Below are 15,841 nucleotides of genomic sequence, written 5' to 3' on the forward strand. Positions count from 1 at the left end.
ACACATTGACTGGCTTTTAAAAGACTCCTACACTCACAAAGATGAAAACACCTTACTGTAACAAGCACAGCAAATCTCCAACTCAATTAAATCAAAAGAAATAGTTGTATTGGTAATGCTGCCAACCTTTTTTTCTGCTCTTCAACCACCGCAACACACCCATACAATGATAAATTATGAATAAAGCAAATTAGATATCATTCCTAGTGGTTTTCTTTTAATAGTACACTACATTTCTTTAACTGTGTATACGTTAAAATAACATTATTAGACAGTTCTACTTTTCACTGAAGGTTTTTCAACTGCCAAAAAGAAAAAAGAAAAAATGGATGGAAAAGTTTTGACAGGGCAAAGTGCAGCACTGCCCAGAGTCTACTTTCACTTTATTGCTATCGATAGAGAAATAATAACATATGGTTTACTGTTGCCTAGAGACACAGTGAACAACCCCTGAGCTTGACACGTTGCCCAATATTTTTTTCCTCCTGTACTGACAGTGAGACGGAGCAATACATCAAAAAAGTTTCAGGTTATGTTCCCTTCTGTTATGTTCCCTTCTTTTGCTCCCAGCGTTCATATTGGGGTTTTCTTCTTTTAACATCTCATTAGCGTGCTAACTAACAAGTCTGTCACAGTTTTACACACCAGCTCTGTTTCAAAACAATATGTGTAGTGTTTGCGAATGAACTGGGTAAATATTCCCCCATTAAACCACTTTACTGTTTAACTGTAACATGAGATTGTTTCCTGTTGGCCGGTCACTATTGTTTCAATTGAACAATGGCACATTATGTTGTCCACTCGCTGGAGCGTTTATTAGTCTGCTGCGGCACATTGCATTTTGGTAGTTGAAGGTTTTCTAACTCTTCAGCTAAAGGGTCATTTTTCTGTGTTCTCTGTCATCATGTAGAACCAATTTTAAAAGTATTTGTAGCTTTCTACTCCAGAGACGCACTAGTGTTTTTTTGTGGCTAAACATAATCACATTAACCACAGCTCTGCTGAAACATAAAGTAACACAATGTTCCAGTGTAACAGTTGCAGAAATGCGCTGAAATTGTTGACTAAAGCATCAAAATTACATTAAAAAATGAATTTTTACTACAATTGCAGTTAATTAGGCTGTTTACTTAGCAAGCACTTAGTCCAGGTAGATAAACATCAGCATTAGGCGTTTTTTTGTACTGCTAAGTCAGCCTGTTGGTCAGGTAGCGCAGGTTATTACTGATCTCAAGTTTAAAGATATACGACACAGGATTGTTGGTTATTATTTGTATTGTTGCCACCTTTTAGTAAAGTGTCCCCTGAGCACTGTGGGGGTAAATGCCCACAAACATCACAAACACAAAAAACAAGAAAATATAAGCAGGGGTCGAAAAATACACTGCCACACACTTATAAGGGGTCAAAAGCAATGATTTAGAGGGATTGCTTCTCTATGAGTATTAACTTTGGTTTTTTTTTAGGAAACTCGTGCATAATTTATATTAAAATGAGGATGGTGACTTTGATATAGTAACCTACATTTTGAAAATAAAGTTACCATACCTTGCTCAGCAGTCAATGTTCAGCACAGAAACACGACAAGCTAACTCTTCGTTTCAGTTGTCAGATATAATTAACTTATAGCCATTTCTACACTGATTTTCCATGACAGAGAGACTTGGCTGGTGGCAGATTTCTGATGTCTCTACAAATTCTGTGTTTGTATGCACAGGCAGGTGACAGCTTAACAAAGATTTAGACTGACTACTGTATTCTATTTGACAAGAGCTGAAGCCTGAACACTGGCACCAACAGACAGTACATAAAAGGATATTTCTCCGCCTAATAGCTAAGATTTTTCAGTGAAAATTCAACCTGAAAGAAACAAATTGAATGCATCAAACACCTGCAATTTGTAAAACATCAAAAGGAAAAGATAAGTCTCTCAAGTATCTGCAAGTAGATCCTGGTTCTGACCTCTTTTCTCATTGTTGTCCCATTTGTGTCACTTATTTTCCTACTTTGATGGGCTTACACAAAGCCACAATACTTTTCATTAGCAAGGAAAGGACTCCATCGTCCTTGGCCTACTAATAATAAATGTTTGCAGAGGAGAAAAAAAAGCCGGGGAATTTATCCTTCACCTGCTTTCTGCGGGATGACGAGTTTTTAAGGTTGTGACTGAAATCCAAATCAACTCTACAGAATGTTAACTTTGTATTTATCATTTTTAAAGCCATTTTATATGTAAAATGATGTATTTTTCTAAGAGACCATTGATACTCAAAGGCTCTACTAAATGTTGCACATTGAATTTGACTGTTTTTATCTTATTTCCCCAAGTTGATTTATGAATAATTTACATCTGGTGATATGCAAACACAGTAGGTGACAGATGTCCTTTTTAGATTTTCAGAATGAGGCAGTCTGAATGTTTAATCAGTTAAAAAAAAAACTGGTGAACTGTAACTCATTTGGATATAAAAGTTTATGTATTCATGTGCACTGTGGTGTGCAAGAAAGTGTATTTACTAACTAACAAAGTACAAGATATTTTGATATAAATAACACTATACATAAGGGACGTTTTAGTCCACTCTCTGCATGAAAGTCTTGACTTTGTGTTCCTCATTTGGACGACTTCATTATCCGGGAGTGCAGTAACATCAGTGAACTAAATTTCATTTTTTTTCGTGTGTTGTGGTTGGAGGTGGTGAGTTCAGTGTGCTCTTTCACACTGTCATTCAATCAATTTTCTGAGGAATAACCCTGTTGGTCGAGTACAAGAAGGGACAAATCCAAAGTTAAAGATCCCTTCCAGACATGTTTGCCAGACATGCTGCTGGACACAACATGTTCCCTGCATTACTGATAAAATCTTTGATTTTTGGCACTGGAGGCTTTAAATTTCCACAACTCACTTATGTAAGTTTTATACTGGACCACAGTTATCTTAGAAACTAGTTGCGATGTCATATATTGTGCAAGTGTTAGGGCCCTGACACACCAGGCCAACAGTCAGCCATCAGTCAGTGTTGGGCTGTTTAGCTCAAAACTGCGCTTGTAGACAGTTTTGACATCTGTTTTTTTTAAAGCTACAGATCCAAAATGTTGTGAATTTGGCACAGTTTTAATTTTTCTTGAGACACGAAATCTACTGTGTCTCCTCTAGTCACCCCCAAAAACATATTAACTTTAATAAACAAACACAGCGTGTGCCGCTCGTTCCCTTCCACCGCTACTGAAATTTGATTTTGTTCATTTCGCCGACATCATCCTGCGCTCTTCAGGAAATTGAACGCAGTCTGTCAGACACTAGTGGCTCTGTTAGTCACTTTATTAACAAAATATTATGTTAATTACATTGTCATGTTGCGTCTGTTGATTGATTTAGCACTGTGACGCTTTCGGCACAGGTTGCTCATGTAGGCTACTTTTTAATTTGCCCGAATGTGTCATGATGACAATTGCTGGTTCTGCTGGATTGCATAAAATCAAACCAGTTTAAGCTTTTAAACTGGAAATCAACTGCAGTCAGCTCTTTTCGGCCTTCCAGCCAATTCTGCATGTTGCATCGGCGTTAGTGAGAGAAATCACTCTCAATAGTAGTTCATCTCAGTGCACAAGAAGAAAAATTGAAGTGAGGAAAGCAAACAAAGAGCTAAAGTCAAGAGGACGTGAGATAAAAACAAACTTTTATATTAGGATAGATTATGGTAAATATTCTTTGTTTTTTCAACATTGTTGATTGTTCATTGTGTTGTTAATGTGCTAACTGGTTAAGTAGAGTCTTGCATTCATCCTAATGGTCTTTGGGTCTCTCTCTGTGGATGATGAATACAGACCAACGCCACCTGCAGAATGTATGTGCTCGTTGGCTGAAGGCTGTCGTCTTTGTGGTGCGACCATGTGCAGCATTTTGGCTAAGACACAGGTGATGTGACAGTCGGCCTGGGCTTTTACACTTAGGTTTAAGGTGAGCACAGATAAGCCGCTCTACGTATCAAACTCTGCACAAACATGATTCTAGACAGTGAAGGTCAAACATCCAGATTAGTAACAAAAAGAGAAACACATTTTTGATTGGAGACAAACTTTAAGAGGAAGGTTCTTCTCGCTTTAGACACTTAAAGGCTTCTAACTCTGGCGCATTTGCCATAAATATCCTGCCTGCAAAGCAGCTTTAGTAGTAAACCATAATGTGTTTTACTTTCGTGCCAGTAATCATTTTTAAAAGATTCAATTTTCAGTTTCCCTCATTTGTATGAAGATGCTGCCTTGAAATGCACAAGGCAAGTGTGTAATCCACAGTATCACAGAGATTGCAGGGCAGGCGGAGGGAGTGTTACTAAACCGTAAAAAGCTGGACTTTCCCTCTCTGTTTCTGCAGCTGGATTCGATACAGGGATTACCCCCCCCCTCCCCTTCCCCTCCATCTCTATCTCACTCTTTACTTGGACCGTGACAGAGACTGTCACCTCGGACGGCTGCAGGGAGCCGATTGCTCAGTCGCAGAACAAACATCGCTCATTCGCCAAAACACAGATGTTCCCTCCTGACAGTTGAGGAGGGAAGCTCTCAACCCTGTCACGCCAAACAAGGGAGTTTGCCCACTCTTTGTCACGCGCTCTGTGAAGCATCCGTCACAAATCCTGCTCAGTTCACTTCATAAACAAGACAAGACAGCTGTCAGGGCCGTGTTGATGTATGAACTTAGGACTATAAAAGGAGCCTTACTTTAGCACATTGTCCTGACGACTTGCTAATCAAATCATTATAAAGCCGCCTGCAGCGGCACCGAGCTACTCCGCTGTGTGATTCACAATTCACATTCTGTCAGAAGAGACTGTAAGTGACTCGGCTCGCTCCTCAGGCCTTCATGCTCACTTCTGATTTGCTGCTCATATCTGATTATTTTTGGATGGCTGTTCATTTCAATTCTAGGATGTAATCCATATCAGAAACCGAGGACCTGACAGCGCTTTGAAATGTTCACATGCAATAAATACATCTTAGCTTCACCAACTTGTTTAACAGATTTCAGTCGCGCATTTTTCCTGTATTTTTCTCTTTCAATCACCAATCAAGCCTCACATTTTTTCAGTTGCTTTTAGTTCTAGCTGACTTGCATGCTAATGTTTCTTAGAAATGATGACTTTGTGAGATCTTCTTTGGATTTGAGCAAACAAAAATCATCTGGTTCTGATAAAAACTGCAAAATAATGATTTTTCAAAGCTTTTTGCTGATTATTAAATTTAATCTCTGAGTCACATGTCTCTTCGTTAGACATTTTATGTCTATTCTTGGACATTATGCGTCTCTTTGTAGACATTTTGTGTCTCTATGTAGTCTTTTTGTATCTCTTTGTGGTTGCTTTTCCTCTACTCATAGTTGTTGAGTCTCTTTGCAGTAGCTTTGCATCTTGTTTTTGGCCGTTTTTAAGTTTCTGTGTCTCGTCTTGCTCGCCGTCTCTTATTTGAGTTTATTACAAAAATTGACAATCAACACATATAGAAATACTGGAGGTAAAAAGTTTTCACTGAAAATGAAGGGGATAGAAAACTGTAAATTAGAGAAACTACTATATTCATTGGAGTGAAAAAATAAAGAAGCATAGAATGGAATGCGGAAATACTGAGAAAAGCTGATTGGGACATGTCCGGCTGCAGCTTGAACGGAGTAAGGGAAGGCCTCGATTTCAAATTTCACCATAGAAGAGGCCGAGGCAGAGCAAATATCAGTGCTGTTACCCGACACTGATGCTGAGTGCCCTTTCAGAGAGTTAACCACCAAAACGACCTTCCGTAACGACACGTCGAGATGCTATCTGAGAGGCCGCGCTCATCAAAACCGCAACAGCCAAATGGTCTCAACCTTAGTTTTCCTTTGATCAAAGTGTCTATGCATCACCGTCTCATGATCCAGTGTGCTATTTCAGTCCAACCCCACCTTCAGATATTGCCTGGCACCATCAGCACGATGCAGAGTTCATACAGATCACAGTGTACCTCTCTAAAACCAACGTCTCCTCTGCTTTCTTTTTTTAGTTTAGATCTCATAACAAATCAGCCTGCTGTTTGCATCCCTGTAATTGCTCTCTTAGCTGAGGCTCTTTAAATTATCAATGAGCACAGGTTAGACATTTTAGTTAAAAAATAAGCAAATTTGTGCCTGTTTAGGGAGCAGAAAAACTGGAGAGATTTCTGAGAATAATGCCTTACATCTCTTCCTTTTCACAGCTATGATTACATTTCAGATTGACAGTTTTTATACAAAAAGTCATGGTATATATCATGGTTAAGTTTGCAGAATGTGATGTATTGTCATGACACCTTTTTAAAGGAAATCTAACTTTTACTTGAGGTAATATACAGTATAATATTATGCTGGCATTGTTCAGGCCAACCACACCGATTAGGAAACTTTGGACAAAAACAGTAAAGGTGGTGGAATTAAGCAAAACGTTATGTGAGGATTAAAATTCACTTTTTATGTTAATATGTAACAAAGTACATACAAACTTTCACTATTGACTCCAAACTTCACTATAATAGATAATGTTACCATACCTTTAATTTCCTAGCTGTTATTTTTGGCATGTCTAATCTCTCTATTCATATCCTGCGTAATTTCTTACAACCTAGATGCAAACACCATTCAAACTTCCATACCTGTCCAGATAACATTAGTTTTTTTTGTTACTATAAAAAGTGGAGGGATCCAGTACTAACCTCTGAAAAAGTGAAGAGGCATAACTCCCGCCCCTAACAAAAATGTACACCCCTAGAATATTGCGTGTATTAGAGTATTTCTACAGTGTTTTACAGATACTTCTAGTTGCATGAAGAATTAAATTAAATTAAATTATTAAAATATATCTGCCATCAAAACAAAACCAAAAAATAGACAACTGATGGGAAGACTTTTGACCTTAAACTTGGACGATGACATTCTTAAATAAAAGTAAATGGTCTACAAAAAGATTATGTCTATGTCTATATATATATATATATATATATAAAGTTACTTTTTGAACACCCTTTTGTCTTTTTAATTGACAGGACAGCCATAGACAGAAAGCCTGGGACAGAGAAAGAAAACCACATGCAGCAGGCCAGAATTGGACCAGGGCAGCTGCAAAAGCCTCAGCCCAAATGGGGCGCACACTCAACCAGGTGAGCTAGAGGTGTCAAACACTGTGGTATTCATATTTCTTCCTAAGATTCTGCAAACTTAAAATGTCATGCACAAACACACTGCAATTAAAAAATTAGAATAAGCAGCAGTGAAAATGCATTGTCTTTGCAGATTGAAAGGCCAGTGAGTGTTTTCTTAATGTGTCATAAGAAAAAGAAAAAAAAAAGTATGATCGTTAAGCAACACTGTAAACTACAATAATATGAATGTGTTTCAGAGGCTTATTTTGAACTTCAATCTAGAAGAAGAAATACCCACTTTTTTAATCTTCCCTAACACAATAGAAACAAACTGCCTTCAACAAAAAGTGTCAGTTATCAGAAGCTTCAGTGCTAAAGTAAATTAAAAAAATTGTAGAATTACTCCGAGCACAACGTTCACAAAACACAGAGTAAGTGTCCAATTTCACCAACCCAAACAGTTTCATGAAGGACATGCAGGAAATAAAGTCACACTGTCAAAAGTGCATCAAGGTCCAAAGTGGGTTAAATCACCGAGTGACATTTTTGTCAGCGCTTTTAAAAAATACATCAGTGTCACATTGTTGTGTCAGTGTGTCCTCGCAGGTCCGTCCTGTAACTGGAAGGACGCAAGTCTGATCCCTATGACAGGCCGGTGTCCTTGTGCGAGAACTCCTCACTACCGCCGTGTATAGCTGTGGATGAGTGTGTCAGCTTGATGACTGCAGAACAACATGGAGGATGATAAATAAATGATGTATGAAAAATTATATTTATCCCTGACAGCCAGTCAGGTGTGTGGGAGTCAGCAGGACGCTCTGAGTCTGATTTGATTTCAGTTTTGTGGGTCACTATTTCATGCTGTTGCAGTTTCTAATGCGTTGGGATGTTTGATCGGCCGCAGTGCTTATTGTCTCTCTGCTGTCTCACTAACACCTCAAAGAAAATTATTATTAATTCGTTTGTGGCGGTTATCGAAATCGTTCCTCGGGATAAAAAGGGGGGAAAACAGGACATGGCAACCTGGGTTTGAGTCTTTTTTCGCTGTCCCTTGGCTCGGCTGTCAGTTATGTGATAAGCTGAATCACAGGCGTTTTGATATTACATGTATCAGAATATTAAATGCCATTTTTCTTTTGTCCCAGTTTGATAACAGTAGAGAAATTGCATCCTGTATCAGACAGCGGGTAGGAGGACTGTGGTTTTCATGTTAAATATAATGCGTTTTATTGTTTTTTTAAGGTTTTATCTATATTTTTGAGATTAATTTTGTATTAATGAATACTATACTTTAACTTCCCTATTTAGCATTTATAAGCACTATATAAACATTTCATATATGGTTTACAACGCACCATAATGTAGTTTGCTGTTATAAATGTAGTATTTTACATTTAGAACTTTCTAGTAATATATATTTGATATCATCACACCCGTTTTTCATTATCTTGTCATTCATTATGTTTATGCAACAACATGCATGTCTGAGTGCCCACAGGATGAGTTATTAGTTGTTGACACATACATAATTAAATGCTTATATTTGCTTACATTATAGTGGGTCACCCTTGTGACTATAATGTGTCACCCTATTTATTTGACACACAGTCTTTAGAAACCATTCACTGATTTCTGCACAGATCAACCCACAAATTAAACTATATTGCTTGAAAACCTTTTGTAACATAAACAATTAACATCAGCGATGTTTACATTTAATGAACAGTAGAAACATTATTAAATCAGCCCTCGTGTCTGCAATAATATATAGTCGGTTGTTTAACGGGGTTTAACAGCAGTATTATTTAACGCTTTTACAACACCTACAAACATGGATCTGAAATAGTTCTGCATAACATCAAAGGTGCTGTCTGTGTTTCTGGAGAAAGGTACTCGATTATTGAGTCTCATTTCCACAACATCAAATACTAATACTTAGAGTCGGTGGTTGCACTGACCCAAAGCATTTGCATTGACTTATTGACTGCTTTAGTGTATTATTTGGTGTTATTAATAATTATTAAGGCAAAAGAAGTATCACAGGTTAAAAGTGACAAGGCAGTGCTCTGAGTGAATTAAAATCTTACAGACACATTGTGTGCAATAGTCCACCTCCAGTGGTTGATTAACCAAACCTATAATAGATACATTTGGTGTGCTAAAAGGAACTTATTGTTGTCTGCTGAGTTTTGAATCCCTTCCGACTCTCAGAAATTGCATCAACGCATGAGGACTTACATGAAGAACTTACCTGTTTTTGTAGTAATACATATATTTTCCAAAAATCAGCCTAATTGGTTTATACTTAGAATGTAACTAGTTTTTCCCGTTTTCCTGAAACAGGAAAAAAGTTTAGGTGTGTATTCCCTGGAAATCCAGTTTCACCTTTTTTTCCAAATAAGCCCTACATATTTTAAAACAAAAAATTTGGGGCTTTTACATCAGAAACCTGGGACCAGATCCGTGTACACTTGACCCCAGTGTCTAGTTATTTGATTAGTGTGAACACTGTGAACCGTACCCTGGCATATTACGACGATCTGTACGTTCTGTACATCCTGTGCAGTTGATGTGTACGCCAGTGCGGTTAACACAGGGTGTGATCGCCAACTGTACCAAAACACGGAAATTGGCTGCTATTCTATGCGATTACAAGGAGTTCTTAACTGGTTATGAAACAGTGTTTAAAACTGATGCCTCTATATCAGATGGCAGTGCAGCCTGCGTGCTGCGGACCGACCCAGATCGCCTTCTCTGCTGCCTTTGACCTGCAGTTGCAGTGCCCTACAGCTCTGTGCCCAACAGCAGCGGCTGCTCCTCCAGCCAGAAACTGAGCTTTGCCTCGCGGCTACACTGTAGCCCAAAAAAAAAAAAAAAAGTCATGTAGATGATGATGACATAAATGCACTTGGGTGTGGAACAGCGTAATGTGAAAGCTGAGCGGCGGGGGAGCGGAGACAGGGGCAATCGTACTTGGCCATGGTTTGAATCAATCGTGTCTAATGTGAAAATGCCCTAAAACTATTTGGCAGATTATTAATTGTTCATGTAAGAACCCCATCACTTAAAGAGCTGCATGAGAAATGCATTTTTACTTTGACTCTAAAACAACATGTTTAACTTTGCTCATTATGTGTTTGTGTCAAGAGTTTTGTACCTTTCCCCCGAGAAAATGTACTTTTTGTAGAACAAATGAGAAACTGATGAGATTAGTTGTGTTTAGGGGCAGCTTGACAATTTGGTTCGTGTCATTTTTCTGTGCGCATAAACAAGCCAAACACAATCATATTACAGCTAAATTTTGACTGCAGTGTGGAGGGACTGATCTCTGTAACACAACTGCAGTTCATTTTAAATTCACAGCGGGGTCGACTTCCCTTTAAAAATACGGAAGAAAAGCTGTTTAAGAAATGACATAGGAGAAAAGAAATACATTACACTCTGAGGTAGCTTGCCATTTATCATCATTATTAAACAAATAGCCAGAGCCTGAGTTCTGGGCCTGTACGTGTCAATGTGTAATGCTCTCTGGATACTTTCCCTCCCTCTGCCGCTTCGTACCTTTCGTCCCTGACAAGTTAAAGCACCTAGAGGAGCTTTTTGCAAGTTTTGTTACGCTCTGTGAAATAATAAAAGGCCACATTATGAGTAAAAGAAGGATTTCTCTTCTCTAAACTGATATAATTGGCTTTAAATCCTTGCTGTGTTTTTAAAGGGAGATTTTATTCAGGTTCAACTTGGAGCTGAAGGAAAATGGAAAGTATATAAACACTTAGAAACAAAGCCGCAAAAGAGGAGAGTGTCAATCAAAACATTGTGATATTCGCACGCTTTGTGTGAAATAGCTGTCAAGGCTTGTGCCGCCTCGCTCTTTGTAAAGCTAAATAGGAAAATAAAGTGAGCAGATATGAACAAGGAGAGAATTTGTGTCTAAATTCAGATGTGAGCCGCACAGCTGTGAAGAACAGAGCAGACAGGGTGATATAAAAAGCAGTGATCGTGAGCTCTCAAGTTGTCTAGCCATGTTTAAGAGCAATTTTCCCTTTTTTTTTTGTTTTTTTTCCCTTTGCAACTCCGTCTCACTTATGACTATAAATGCTTTCTGCGGTGACAGGCTCAGCGCGCTCAACCCGGTGCACCTTCCTCTGTCTGTGTGATCGGAAACCAAAAAATTCCCACCTCGGATTAGTTGCAGCCAATAAGCGTGGGGGGAACATGAATAGAGTCGGCTCTTGCACGCTTTGATGAGAAGAAAAGGTGAGGAGTGAGGTGTCGGAGCACGGGGGAAATCTATTTTTAGGCGTCTAATGAAAGTTTTCGGCGGCGCACCGACGACAGGAGAGAAGTTGACAGGCGATTATGATACTCTTTAATTAGCTCCCGAGCTCTGGTGTATCTGTTAGCCAGTTATCATCACTGGACGTCAAGTGTGATGCCTTCCACCCAGGTTTATGCCAAAGAGCCATGGAAATGTGGATTAATTTATGTCATACTACCTATGTGTGCAGGACTTTTCATGTGGAGATTACATGACAAAGTGACATCTTCACCCACTGAACCAGGGACAGAAAGTGAACAGCACTTTCAGAATCTTCATCTGCTGTCCCACAGCTGTCACTGTCAACATACATGTGGACATCTATGTGAGGGTGTTACCTGAGCAACATAGACAGTGTGACAGCCCGTCCAGACATTTTCAGAAACTACAGGGGTTGAAGCAAAAAAAAAATTCTGTGATCTAAAACATCAACTGTCAAAACCAAGGACATCTCTCTACAGCCACCTTTTTCCACGGATGTTTAACACAACGTAATCTTGTGTAACCCGACCTAACACCACAGTGCTGTGTCAGTGCAAGAGAAAGATCTGGAAGTTAACATTATTATTCAAATATTCTAAAATTATTCTCACTATGGCAAGTCGTAAATCTTTGGAAGTCAGCGTAAATTCAGAATCTCAACTGTTTCTGTATATCAGCTTCCTGAGAACCAGACTTTTTGTGCTTCACCTCAGCTTGTTGAACAAGTGACAAAGAGTCACAGGTAAAAGTGCACTGCTAACGTCTGTTATCAAGCAAGAAACGTAGATAATTAGCTGGTCAGCAGCAGCAGATAAACTCACTGGCAAATGTCATTTCAGTCTGTTCAGACATTAGTGTGGTCCTTACCTTTTAAAACAACTGCTAACACATGACACTGTCCGTTCATGAGTTTTAAGCCATCTTTGTTCACTTTTGCTCTTCTTTTATGTTACCTGTGGAGCTCCACACGCCAGCTGCTGTCAGTCAAACACAGAAACATCTCTCCTGTATAGCTCTGTTAATCTTTGTATCTCGATGTCAGTGAAATTGTCTTTCCTTTTTCTCTGATCCTCCATAATAACGTTGCTGCGAATTATAAATGATAAGATTTACATTAGTAAGACAGCAGAGGAGCGTTAATGTATCCTAGCAACACATGCACTGCTAAGCAACAGCCGTAGTCGCTCGGCATTCACATAAATGCACAACATTAAAATTGGGCTTAAGACTAGGCTTAAATTTGGTTGGTGCAACTGACAGAAAGTCTGTTCTAAAGACTGGTCTTAACAAAACCCGACTGAGCAGTTAGAAACACGCTTAGTTAAGACTAGTTGCCCTTACAGAAAAACCTGTGAAACCTTTTCACATGCTCACATGTGAATTATGTGGAACCCCTTTTTTTTCTTTTATAGTAGATTATTTTCAAAGTAAGAGAACAGCTTGAAAAAAGCAAAATATTGGTTAGTTTATACCTTTAATGTTTGCCAGGTACAGGCCCAGATGCTGTATGTTAGTAGCACATCTGCCTATGCCTTGGCATGTTGATAGTGTCTTTGGTTCTGGTACAGCATTTTTTGGGTCTGTGTTTGAACAGAAATGTTGATCTGCCACTGAGTATGGGTCTGACTTGTTGGCAGTTTTGCTCCAGAATACTTTGTTGGTGACCCCTGACTGCAAAAGTTATTCACCCCATGAGCTGGTGTGATGGATTTGATTTATTATCATCTATAGACTGCAGACATTTTATTGTGGGGACCGTAAGACTTTGGTTTACCGAAGCACGAACTTGCACTGTACCAGGTTCCCTTTACTACCAGGAGAAAAGATTGACTCCCCTGATTGTAAATGTATAATTCTCACTGGCACCGTCAGGGTAAAAAGATGTTGCAAATCAACTCTGACTGGCCACGCCAGAAAACAGATCAATGTTAGGCACGAGAATCCTGAGACGGAGCCTGTGTTTGTCCAAGGTGGATTCACAAGTTGATTTATTTGATTTAGATCTTTACAACAATTCAGCAAAAGAACAAAGCAGGCGTGCCTTATTGCACGATCCAAATCTTAGTTGAAACTTCCCATCTTTAGTGTGCAGGTTGTTAGATCGAAGGTTGTTGTTGTTGTTGTTGTTGTTTCCCATAGAGAAGGTGATGGTAACAAGCAGATAGCAAAAGGGAGGAGAAAGCCAGCCTAAATAGCTGAACAATGGCAGACTTATAGCAACAGTCTACATCCAGTGAGTCTGACTAAACACAGGTAGAAATCCATCGTAGAAGGACCACAGAGGCCAATTTATACACCCACAGAAGATGAAAACGACTGGCCCACCATGCAGCAACAAAGACAGGTTGGGTTTTGAGTCGGGTCAGTTGGGACATCTCTCACCATTACTGTCTTTCTCTCCTACTGTGTTAAAACTGCAGCTGATTGCAACAACAGCACCATGATTTCGGAAAGCAATTTATGGGAAATTTAGGAAGTCACAATCAAGATGGAGACGCAGGCTGAGGAGAATGGACTACAGGTGCAACTCAAAGTAAATAAAAATATAAATGCTGGACAGCATTTAGTGGATAATTCCAGTATATTCTAGCTTGGCCCTTATATTCAGGGCTGCAACTAATAACTATTTTCATTGTTGATTAAATCATTCATAGTATATAAAATTGATGAAAATGAAATATGTCTACCACAAGGTCCCATAATTAAGGTTACTTATTCATGTATTGTATTTTTCCAACCCGTACCAATTCCATAATGTTAAAGAAATACTTCAACCACAGAATGTCAATTTTTAAATCCAAGGTAACACAGCATGACTCAGTGATATACACATGGTCATTTTGTGGGTGAAGTATTCCTCTATATTTACGGAGAAAAGCACTTTTGCTTGAAGAACAACCATCAGAGGAACATGTCAATGCAGCATTGGTCTTGGCTGGAGGAGGTCTCGCTTTAAGTCCGATTCAGGTTCTCCTTGTTCACTCATCATTTTGGGCAGCATGAGCAGTACATTACAATAACAACACATGAGCTAATGAGAAGAGTCTGGGATTCATGAGCAATCAGACGTTCAACGGGCTGACATGATACTTACTGGACGCTAAAAAGAGTCATTCACAACGTTCATTTTCACCCATCACTATTAGAGGTCAAACAGCCTGGAAACCAGAGAGGGCAATGAAGTGAAGTGGTGCAAGGCCAATAAAATGCTTTGTAATTGTAGTATATGAATATGTGTGTGTGTGTGTGTGTGTGTGTGTGTGTGTGTGTGTGTGTGTGTGTGTGTGTGAGAAAAAGAGAGCCTGACAGGAAGAAAAAGAAATTGAGGCGAGAGGGCAGCCCTGCCAGCTTATCATAACTGATCCTCGCACTTCTGCACTGGTTGAATTTACATTCTGCCCGTCTGTGTATTACAACACCAACGGCGGTCATGAATGCGCCGCAAGCGACGAGCTCCACCGACATGAGCCATAAATCAACAGCTCCTCGCATCCTGTTATCTGCTGTTCTTGTGTGTTGACCTCTCTTGAGTGTCAGAGCAGAGGCATAGCGGCGAGCAGCCCCTGAATAGCGCCTCCGCTGTCCGACGTCTGGCGAGGTGCTGCTGGGACAAAGTGGCCAGAAGACGGGGAGAGGGGGGAAATCAATTTAATTACACAAGGCGATTGAGCAGAGCACACAGGCTTTAAAATTAAATTGCACCTGTTTTTTTTTTTTTGTTTGTTTTTTTTTTCTCTGGTTACACTCCTCTCCGCTGTTTTACATCACGGAACAACGAGGCTCAAGTTATTTTAGCCGTGGCCCTCGTGAGGCTTATAATCCAGGCTAAGTGACAGGCTAATTTGTGGTATTAGATTGCTTTCATCGGGTCGTTTGGGCCTGCTTTGAACGTTAGCGGTATGAAAAGGCTGCTCTGCCTCAGCGGTCACATTGACTTGTATGCTGTGTGACTGCTGGGGGTGGAAGCGGGAACAGAGGAGGAGGGATGGGGGGGTTACAGCGGCTCTCAGAGGCCATATTTCCTGAGTCGTGTTCAATCTTCTCACTGCAGATAGAGAACAAGCAAGAAGGATTGAGCCGAATGTAGGAAAATCGGAGCAGTGTGGCGGGAAACTTCCAACCAGCCGAGATCAGTGGACTGTTCAAACTAATCGCGGTCTGAATTTAGTCTGTTTATAATGAGCGATGAGAGTTAAATTGAACTAAAGGTCCATGAAATGAGAAAATAGGTTTTCTACAGGGGTGGAAATCCATCAAAAGGGACAAGAGGCGACTCTGGTGGTGGCTTAAAAGTGAGACAAAACATTCAGTTTAAGATCTCTCCATGAAGAAATCAAAGTCTGTGAGTGTGTGAGGGGCCGTTAATGCCTAAAGCCTCAAGATATACCCTTAAACACA

At 39.6% G+C, this 15,841-nt stretch overlaps 1 protein-coding gene and 1 long non-coding RNA gene across 4 annotated transcripts in view; one reads left to right on the top strand and one right to left on the bottom strand.

Annotated features, from left to right (window-relative positions):
* The window catches only part of LOC148185880 (uncharacterized), a 101,969-nt gene that overhangs the window by 66,072 nt on the left and 20,056 nt on the right, over positions 1 to 15,841 (top strand). Inside the window, exon 5 of the long non-coding RNA XR_015775553.1 lies at positions 7,048 to 7,161. This is a non-coding gene — a long non-coding RNA (uncharacterized LOC148185880). The remainder of the gene's footprint in view (positions 1 to 7,047; positions 7,162 to 15,841) is intronic.
* Positions 1 to 15,841, bottom strand: part of LOC121961613 (chemokine-like protein TAFA-2) — a 74,592-nt gene that overhangs the window by 33,007 nt on the left and 25,744 nt on the right. The window lies entirely within an intron of this gene.

This window comes from Plectropomus leopardus, chromosome 22, assembly GCF_026936395.1.
Source record: "Plectropomus leopardus strain MGB_pleo_1.0 chromosome 22, ASM2693639v1, whole genome shotgun sequence".
NCBI classification, from domain to species: domain Eukaryota; kingdom Metazoa; phylum Chordata; class Actinopteri; order Perciformes; family Serranidae; genus Plectropomus; species Plectropomus leopardus.